Source organism: Macaca mulatta, chromosome 6 (genome assembly GCF_049350105.2).
Source record: "Macaca mulatta isolate MMU2019108-1 chromosome 6, T2T-MMU8v2.0, whole genome shotgun sequence".
NCBI lineage: Eukaryota > Metazoa > Chordata > Mammalia > Primates > Cercopithecidae > Macaca > Macaca mulatta.
Genome location: NC_133411.1, coordinates 127799485 through 127809600, shown reverse-complemented (window position 1 = coordinate 127809600; position 10116 = coordinate 127799485).

The window sequence follows — 10116 nt, the reverse complement described above, 5'->3', positions numbered from 1 at the left end:
TCTTCAGTCTTTGATATCATTTCTTCTGCTTGATCGATTGAGCTCTTGTTACTTATGTATGCTTCATGAAATTCTCGTGGTGTGTTTTTCAGCTCTATCAGGTCTTTTATGTTCTTCTTTAAACTGATTATTCTAGTTAGCAGTACCTATAACCTTTTTTCAAGGTTCTTAGCTTCCTTGCATTGGGTTACAACATGCTCCTTTAGCTCGGAGGAGTTTGTTATTACCCACCTTCTGAAGCCTACGCCTGTCAATTCGTCAAACTCATTCTCTGTCCAGTTTTGTTCCCTTGCTGGCGAGGAGTTGTGATCCTCTGGAGGAGAAGAGGCATTCTGGTTTTTGAAATTTTCAGCCTTTTTCTACTGTTTTTTCCTCATCTTCATAGATTTATCTAACTTTGTTCTTTGATGTTGGTGACCATTGTATGGAGTTTTTGCGTGGCTGTCCTTTTTGTTGATGTTGATGCTATTGCTTTCTGTTTGTTAGTTTTCCTTCTAACAGTCAGGCCTCCCTTCTGTAGGTATGCTGGAGTTTGCTGAAGGTCCACTCCAGAACCTCTTTGCTTGGGTATCACCAGTGGAGGCTGCAGAACAGCAAAGGTTGCTGCCTGTTCCTTCCTCTGGAAGCTTTTTCTCGAAATGCACCCACCGATGCCAGCCAGAGCTCTCCTGTATGACGTGTCTGTCAACCCCTGCTAGGAGGTGTCTTTCTGTCAGGAGGCATGGGGTTCAGGGACCCACCTGAGGTGGCTGTCTGTACTTTAGCAGAGCTCAAGTACCGTGCCAGGAGATAGCTGCTGTCTTCAGAGCCAGCAGTCAGGAATGTTTTTAAGTCTCAATATATTTTTCTGAATGTGAAATTTTGGTGGGCCTGGCCATGAGGGAACCCACTCTTATTCTAGGGGCATCCCCATTTTTCTAATTATTATTAACAAGAAAGACTTAATATTTATGTGAACTAAACTAATACTTACATAGTTAAGAGAGAAATCATTCAGATATAAAAATACTAGATCTTCTAGGTACTAGATATATTTGAAAATACTTATCTATTCCAAATATAGTTTGCTGGATCTCTCTTCTCACACACCTCTGACAGTGGCTCCCTGACATAATTCCTTGGCCTATAATATGTCTGAGCTTTGTGGCTGAGGTGGAGAAGAAGATGGGTAAGGGAGGAAGGAGACATTTGACTGTCATTGGAATAACATTCGTTATTTAAAATCTGGCCAATGAGAACCTCTTTGTAATTAAACCATTCTGTAAATTGTGTTTAAAGTCTGTTTTTTTAATATTCAAGATATGTTGAAAGGTATTCATTGTGAAAAAGTTTTGACACTTGTAAGAACAGACTCAAGAAACATTTTTTCATAGTAGAATAAAAATACTTATAATGGAAGAGTCTTGAGAGTAGAGTTAATTAGTTAATTTTTAATACAGGGCTTAAAGTGTTCTCACCACACAGATAAGCTTCAGAAGAGGCATTGTCTGACTGGATGCTTGCCAAATAGAATGAGGGTAAACTTTGATTCTCTTCTGGGGAAAAATTAATCATGAGGATGTTAAATTTTTTGCCCTAGATTCCATTTTTGTTTTAGGTACTGAATCAGGTTAGAGGAGTATTAGTTTCTAATCTTAAAGAGAATCTACAAACACCTTGAAATTCAGGAAAGAGCAGAATTAAATTAGACACTGGAAGGCAGATTTGGGAGACTTCCTTTCCTCTAAGATTTCAGGAATTGCCAAAAGAATCATGCATTTCTTTTAGGAAATACAGATCGAATATTAGAATCAAAAGCAGTTACAGAATTTTAGGATTGGAATAGACTTTAGAATTTATCTAGTCTAGTTTCTTCATGTTTCTGATGAGGAAGTTGAAAAGTCAGAAGGGTGAAAATTGTCCTCAAGATCATGCAACTTGAATTTTGCCTCTGGTGCACTTGACCCTCTACTGTGCTAGGACCTATGTACTGAGGAGGCCAGAAGGGAATTCAGTGGTGTCTTCTTTACCTGAAAGCCAGACTGGTGATGCAGTTGAGTAGTCAAGCCACTCAGAGTAATGAGATGATTTAGAAGATTTCACTTTAAGGAAATACCCAAGTATGTTTGCTACCCAGATTGAAAGTAGAGGCTGACAATAAGTAGAATCAGAATTAGGGTTGTGCCTTAATCAGATCTCTCTACAACTTACTAAAGTGTGTAACCCTTTGTTGATTTATGTCTTAGAGGGTAATTTACACATCAAATCAAAATTTTAAAAGATACTGCTTGACTAAGTTGTCTATTTTTAGCTTGGCTCTCAGTTTGTCCTGTTTAAACTAGAAGATACCAGAATTTTAGAATTCTGTTCTCTACAAAGTTTTTGCTTATGTGCTTTTCTAGTATATGAAGGTAGAAGTTGCCTATATACAATATGCCTTTCTTTTCAAAGATACCTCACCAACTGGTCCATTACTAGTGTCTCAATGCCACCAATAAAGAGACATTCCTTTGATTTAAACTTTTCTTCTTTTGTTTTTGTTTCAAAATTCACATAACCCTAGAAGGGGTAAATAAAGGAAAAGCGAGTGTGAAAAAATAATTTTCACCTGTTTGGCAATTTGCTCTGCATCCTGATGTTTGAATAATGGCCTTCAGGCATTGCAAGATCCTGAATTAGTTTTGTTCTCTGTACTTCTATTACTAAAGCAGGTTCCAATTATTAAATTACTAGGTTCTTGTGCTTCACAGCATAAGTTTCACATGTATTTCTTTGCATATATCAAACATTAGTTAGTAGAATATTTTAAAATTAAGTTGCTGGATGAAACAGACACTTGAGAATAGGGATCATTTTAAATTTTCACATTTCAGTATTTTAAACAAAGTAGTTAAAATATCTTGGTTGAAAGCACATCATACTTTGAAAGTCAGCATCTGAATAAGAAACATCTGTTTAAATCCTTCCTGTGTTTTCAACTAATGATTCTTACTGTGGTGTAGTCTAACTAATGCATTGTATCATTTAGTTCCAAGAGTCACAGTGGTTCTTAGGTCTTTTGAAATACTCCATAACAGATTTCAGACTAGATATGTGATGGCTGTTGGTTACACACCCAAACTTGAAGTTGCAGAATATTCAAAGTTTGAGAGATCTTATTCAGAGGATTAGAACTAATGATAATAGCTTATTATTATTATTTCTAATTATTATTACATATAATAATCATTATCCTCAGTACTATTCATTATTTATTTTGGAAATGCTTTGCATGATATTCAGTAAATGTGTAGTCCTAGGTTTTAATCTGGCAAAAAACAGAGAATGGGGAGAGGCCTCTCTTGCTCTGGGTAGCTGATGTTATGGAAATGCAATGTCAGCCAAGTTCGGCTACCTCAAGAGGAATGATACCCAGTTCCACTCTTCTTTGATCTATTTTGAACATATTACCCAGGGTTTGAATGTTATTCATGTTATGACTATGACTTTCCCTGGGAAAATGGATACCATCATTGGGTTTTTCTCCATCTGTTGCATGCTTTTCTGCAAAGCAGTTGAAGTGAATCTGGTATAAGTGCAAAGCATAGTATGAAACTGCCCACTAATATTACTCTTCTAGGTGTGAAGTATTTTACGGCCTATAAAAATGTGCTCTCATGCTTTAATTGGATCCTCCATTAACTCTGATAGTTATGTGTCTCAATTTTTAAAATTTTCATTTTATAGCTGATTAAACTGAGGTTCAGAGAGCTGAAGTGACTTGCCCAAGATCACTTGGCTATTAAGTGGCAGAGCTGGATCTTGATTACAAGTCTTCTGATGGCTAATATTATTCTCCTTAACTGATAATAACCATAAAAACATGTTTCTGAGCTGACCACCCTGACCATATGCTATAGTAACTCTGCATTCTGCTTTCAACTTCTAAAGGGGATTGGGGAAAGGCAGAAATGGCACATGAACTGATACTTCTCTCGATTATTAATAAGATACTCCATACACTTTTTTGCATCACATAATAAGTGATGAAACTTTCAGAATTTCTGTAAGTACCTAATGTAGAACCATGGAGAATTTTAGTTTGTGGAAGTTAGTCTGCTTGTCCTCTGTTTTATGGTATCATTCTGCAGGACCAGTTAAAGTAGATTTGGGCCTCAGTGGATAAAAACTGAGATTCTTCCAACAAGAGGGAGACTTTGTGCTGAAATGCAAATTGTCAATCAATACCTCTTTATTGGATTTCTGGGTCTTCCCAAAAGTGTGGGTTCTGTACGGATATACGACATCAACATGCAGGTATCATCAAGTCCTGGTAATTTGTACCTGCTTCTCTCCTAATTTGTACCGAGGTTATCTCTGGTTCCAGGGACAGTGGATAGTAGGTGTGTTTGTGTACCCTAAAAGACCCCAACATTACTGCATGTTGCTTCCCGAAGTCTGCAAAGGAAATCTGCTTTGATTTACACCTGTAGTCAGTACTGCAGCACTTTTAGAATCCCTGATCTGTCCTAAGTCTTAATTCAGGAAGCTCCTTGTTCTTTGTGGCCGCCTGCTAGAGTGGACTGGCAGTGTTTTTTACTTCCAAGTAGACCACAGCTGCAGTGAACTGTCGCTCTTATGTTTCCCCTGTCTGTCACCAGCTTGTGGTCATTCATGACAGCTCCCCAAAGAGCAGCTGCTCAGATCAGATGTTAGGGAGGTCAATAAAAATAACAAGAAAAATGAAATATTTAAAGGGTCATTGAACTTCTCAAAATGAAACTGTTATGTAATCACATATTTCTTTGTATGGCTCTCATTGGGCTGGAAATGATTAAATGTATGCAAATAAAATTAAAACTATCAGACAAGCTGGGAGAATTGGACAGAGCCTGTTGGATAGAGCCTGTTTTCTCCCATTTTTAGGGTGAAAGGCTGCTCCCTACTCCTTTACATGTATCCACCCTGGGAGACTTATTTCTTTCTTTCTTTTTTTTTTTAATGATACTTTAAGTTCTAGGGTACATGTGCACAATGTGCAGGTTTGTTACATATGTATACATGTGCCATGTTGGTGTGCTGCACCCATCAACTTGTCAGCACCCATCAACTCGTCATTTACATCAGGTATAACTCCCAATGCCATCCCTCCCCCTAACCCCTCCCCATAATAGGCCCCGGTGTGTGATGTTCGCCTTCCCATGTCCAAGTGATCTCATTGTTCAATTCCCACCTATGAGTGAGAACATGCGGTGTTTGGTTTTCTGTTCTTGCGAAAGTTTGCTGAGAATGATGGTTTCCAGCTACACCCATGTCCCTACAAAGGACACAAACTCATCCTTTTTATGGCTGCATAGTATTCCATGGTGTATATGTGCCACATTTTCTTAATCCAGTCTGTCACTGATGGACATTTGGGTTGATTCCAAGTCTTTGCTATTGTGAGTAGTGCTGCAATAAACATATGTGTGCATGTGTCTTTATAGCAGCATGATTTATAATCCTTTGGGTATATCCCCAGGAATGGGATGGCTGGGTCATATGGTATTTCTAGTTCTAGATCCTTGAGGAACCGCCATACTGTTTTCCATAATGGTTGAACCAGTTTATGATCCCACCAACAGTGTAAAAGTTTTCCTATTTCTCCACATCCTCTCCAGCACTTGTTGTTTCCTAACTTTTTAATGATTGCCATTCTAACTGGTGTGAGATGGTTTCTCATTGTGGTTTTGATTTGCATTTCTCTGATGGCCAGTGATGACGAGCATTTTTTCATGTGTCTGTTGGCTGTATGAATGTCTTCTTTGGAGAAATGTCTGTTCATATCCTTTGCCCGCTTTTTGATGGGGTTGTTTGTTTTTTTCTTGTAAATTTGTTTGAGTTCTTTGTAGGTTCTGGATATTAGCCCTTTGTCAGATGAATAGATTGCAAAAATTTTCTCCCATTCTGTAGGTTGCCTGTTCACTCTGATGGTAGTTTCTTTTGCTGTGCAGAAGCTCTTTAGTTTAATTAGATCCCATTTGTCAATTTTGGCTTTTGTTGTCATTGCTTTTGGTATTTTAGACATGAAGTCCTTACCGATGCCTATGTCCTGAATGGTATTAGTTAGGTTTTCTTCTAGGGTTTTTATGGTATTAGGTCTAACATTTAAGTCTCTAATTCATCTTCAATTAATTTTTGTATAAGGAGTAAGGAAAGGATCCAATTTCAGCTTTCTGCTAATGGCTAGCCAATTTTCCCAGCACCATTTATTAAATAGGGAATCCTTTCGCCATTTCTTGTTTTTGTCAGGTTTGTCAAAGATCAGATGACAGTAGATGTGTGATATTATTTCTGAGGGCTCTGTTCTGTTCCATTGGTCTATATCTCTGTGTTGGTACCAGTACCATGTTGTTTTGGTTACTGTAGCCTTGTAGTATAGTTTGAAGTCAGGTAGCGTGATGCCTCCAGCTTTGTTCTTTTGGCTGACAATTGTCTTGGCAATGCGGGCTCTTTTTTGATTCCATATAAACTTTAAAGCAATTTTTTCCAATTCTGTGAAGAAAGTCATTGGTAGCTTGATGGGGATGGCATTGAATCTATAAATTACCTTGGGCAGTATGGCCATTTTCACTATATTGATTCTTCCTATCTATGAGCATGGTATGTTCTTCCATTTGTTTGTGTCCTCTTTTATTTCACTGAGCAGTGGTTTGTAGTTCTCCTTGAAGAGGTCCTTTACATCCCTTGTAAGTTGGATTTGTAGGTGTTTTATTCTCTTTGAAGCAATTGTGAATGGAAGTTCATTCATGATTTTGCTCTCTGTTTGTCTGTTACTGGTGTATAAGAATGCTTGTGATTTTTGCACATTGATTTTGTATCCTGAGACTTTGCTGAAGTTTCTTATCAGCTTAAGAAGATTTTGGGCTGAGACAATGGAGTTTTCTAAATATACAATCATGTCATCTGCAAAGAGGGACAATTTGACTTCTTCTTTTCCTAACTGAATACCCTTGATTTCTTTCTCTTGCCTGATTGCCCTAGCCAGAACTTCCAACACTATGTTGAATAGGAGTAGCGAGAGAGGGCATCCCTCTCTTGTGCCAGTTTTCAAAGGGAATGCTTCCAGTTTTTGCCCATTCAGTATGATATTGGCTGTGGGTTTGTCATAAATAGCTCTTATTATTTTGAGATATGTTCCATAAATACCGAATTTATTGAGAGGTTTTAGCATGAAGGGCTGTTGAATTTTGTCAAAGGCCTTTTCTGCATCTATTGAGATAATCATGTGTTTTTTGTCTTTGGTTCTGCTTATATGCTGGATTACGTTTATTGATTTACATATGTTGAACCAGCCTTGCATCCCAGGGATGAAGCCCACTTGATCATGGTGGATAAGCTTTTTGATGTGCTGCTGTATTCGGTTTGCCAGTATTTTATTGAGGATTTTTGCATCGATGTTCATCAGGGATATTAGTCTAAAATTCTCTTTTTTTGTTTTGTCTCTGCCAGGTTTTGGTATCAGGATGATGTTGGCCTCATAAAATGATTTAGGGAGGATTGCCTCTTTTTCTATTGATTGGAATAGTTTCAGAAGGAATGGTACCAACTCCTCCTTGTACCTCTGTAGAATTTGCCTGTGAATCTGTCTGGTCCTGGACTTTTTTTGGTCGGTAGGCTATTAATTATTGCCTCAATTTCAGAGCCTGCTATTGGTCTATTCAGGGATTCAACTTCTTCCTGGTTTTGTCTTAGGAGAGTGTAAGTGTTCAGGAAATTATCCATTTCTTCTAGATTTTCTAGTTTATTTGTGTAGAGGTGTTTATAGTATTTTCTGATGGTAGTTTATATTTCTGTGGGATCGGTGGTGATATCCCCTTTATCACTTTTTGTTGCATCTATTTGATTCTTCTCTCTTTTCTTCTTTATTAGTCTTGCTAGTGGTCTATCTATTTCGTTGATCTTTTAAAAAAACAAGCTCCTGGATTCATTGATTTTTGGAGGGTTTTTTGTGTCTCTATCTCCTTCAGTTCTGCTCTGATGTTAGTTATTTCTTGCCTTCTGCTAGCTTTGAATGTGTTTGCTCTTGCTTCTCTAGTTCTTTTAATTGTGATGTTAGGGTGTTAATTTTACATCTTTCCAGCTTTCTCTTGTGGGCATTTAGTGCTATAAATTTCCCTCTACACACTGCTTTAAATGTGTTCCAGAGATTCTGGTATGTTGTATCTTTGTTCTCATTGGTTTCAAAGAACATCTTTATTTCTGCCTTCATTTCGTTATGTACCCAGTAGTCATTCAGGAGCAGGTTGTTCAGTTTCCACGTAGTTGAGCGGTTTTGATTGAGTTTCTTAGTCCTGAGTTCTAGTTTGATTGCACTGTGGTCTGAGAGACAGTTTGCTATAATTTCTGTTCTTGTACATTTGCTGAGGAGTGCTTTACTTCCAACTATGTGGTCAATTTTGGAATAAGTGTGATGTGGTGCTGAGAAGAATGTATATTCTGTTGATTGGGGTGGAGAATTCTGTAGAGTCTATCAGGTCCACTTGGTGCAGAGTTGAGTTCAATTCCTGGATATCCTTGTTAACTTTCTGTCTCGTTGATCTGTCTTATGTTGACAGTGGGGTGTTGAAGTCTCCCATGATTATTGTATGGGGGTCTAAGTCTCTTTGTAAGTCTCTAAGGACTTGCTTTATGAATCTGGGTGCTCCTGTATTGGGTGCATATATATTTAGGATAGTTAGCTCTTCCTGTTAAATTGATCCCTTTACCATTATGTAATGGCCTTCTTTATCTCTTTTGATCTTTGATGGTTTAAAGTCTGTTTTATCAGAGACTAGGATTGCAACTGCTGCTTTTTTTTGTTCTCCATTTGCTTGGTAGATCTTCCTCCATCCCTTTATTTTGAGCCTAGGTGTGTCTCTGCATGTGAGATGGGTCTCCTGAATACAGCAGACTGATGGGTCTTGACTCTTTATCCAATTTACCAATCTGTGTCTTTTAATTGGACCATTTAATCCATTTACATTTAAGGTTAATATTGTTATGTGTGAACTTGATCCTGTCATTGTGATATTAGCTGGTTATTTTGCTTGTTAGTTGATGCAGTTTTTTCCTAGCATCAATGGTCTTTACATTTTGGCATGTTTTTGTGGTGGCTGGTACCGATTGTTCCTTTCCATGTTTAGGGCTTCCTTCAGGAGCCCTTGTGGAGTAGGCCTGGTGGTGACAAAATCTCTAAGCATTTGCTTGTCTGTGAAGGATTTTATTTCTCCTTCACTTATGAAACTGAGTTTGGCTGGATATGAAATTCTGGATTTAAAATTCTTTAAGAATGTTGAATATTGGCCCCCACTCTCTTCTGGCTTGGAGAGTTTCTGCCAAGAGATCTGCTGTTAGTCTGATGGGCTTCCCTTTGTGTGTAACTTGACCTTTCTCTCTGGCTGCCCTTAACATTTTTTCCTTCATTTCAACTTTGGTGAATCTGACAATTATGTGTCTTGGAGTTGCTCTTCTCGAGGAGTATCTTTGTGGCTTTCTCTGTATTTCCTGAATTTGAATGTTGGCCTGCCTTACTAGGTTGGGGAAGTTCTCCTGGATGATATCCTGCAGAGTGTTTTCCAAGTTGGTTCCATTTTCCCCCTCACTTTCATGCACACCAATCAGACGTAGATTTGGCCTTTTCACATAATCCCATATTTCTCGGAGGCTTTGTTCATTTCTTTTTCCTCTTTTTTCTCTAGACTTCTCACTTCATTTCATTCATTTTATCTTCAATCATTGATACTCTTTCTTCCAGTTGATTGAGTCGGTTACTGAAGCTTGTGCATTTGTCACGTATTTCTCGTGTCATGGTTTTTATCTCTGTCAGTTCGTTTATGGCCTTCTCTGCATTGATTATTCTAGTTATCCATTCTTCCATTCTTTTTTCAAGATTTTTAGTTTCTTTGCGCTGGTTAAGTAGTTCCTCCTTTAGCTCTGAGAAGTTTGATCGACTGAAGTCTTCTTCTCTCAACTCGTCAAAGTCATTCTCCATCCAGCTTTGATCCGTTGCTGGTGATGAGCTGCATTCCTTTGGAGGGGGAGATGCACTCTGATTTTTTGAATTTCCAGCTTTTCTGCCCTGCTTTTTTCCCATCTTTGTGGTTTTATCTGCCTTTGGTCTTTGATGATGGTGACGAA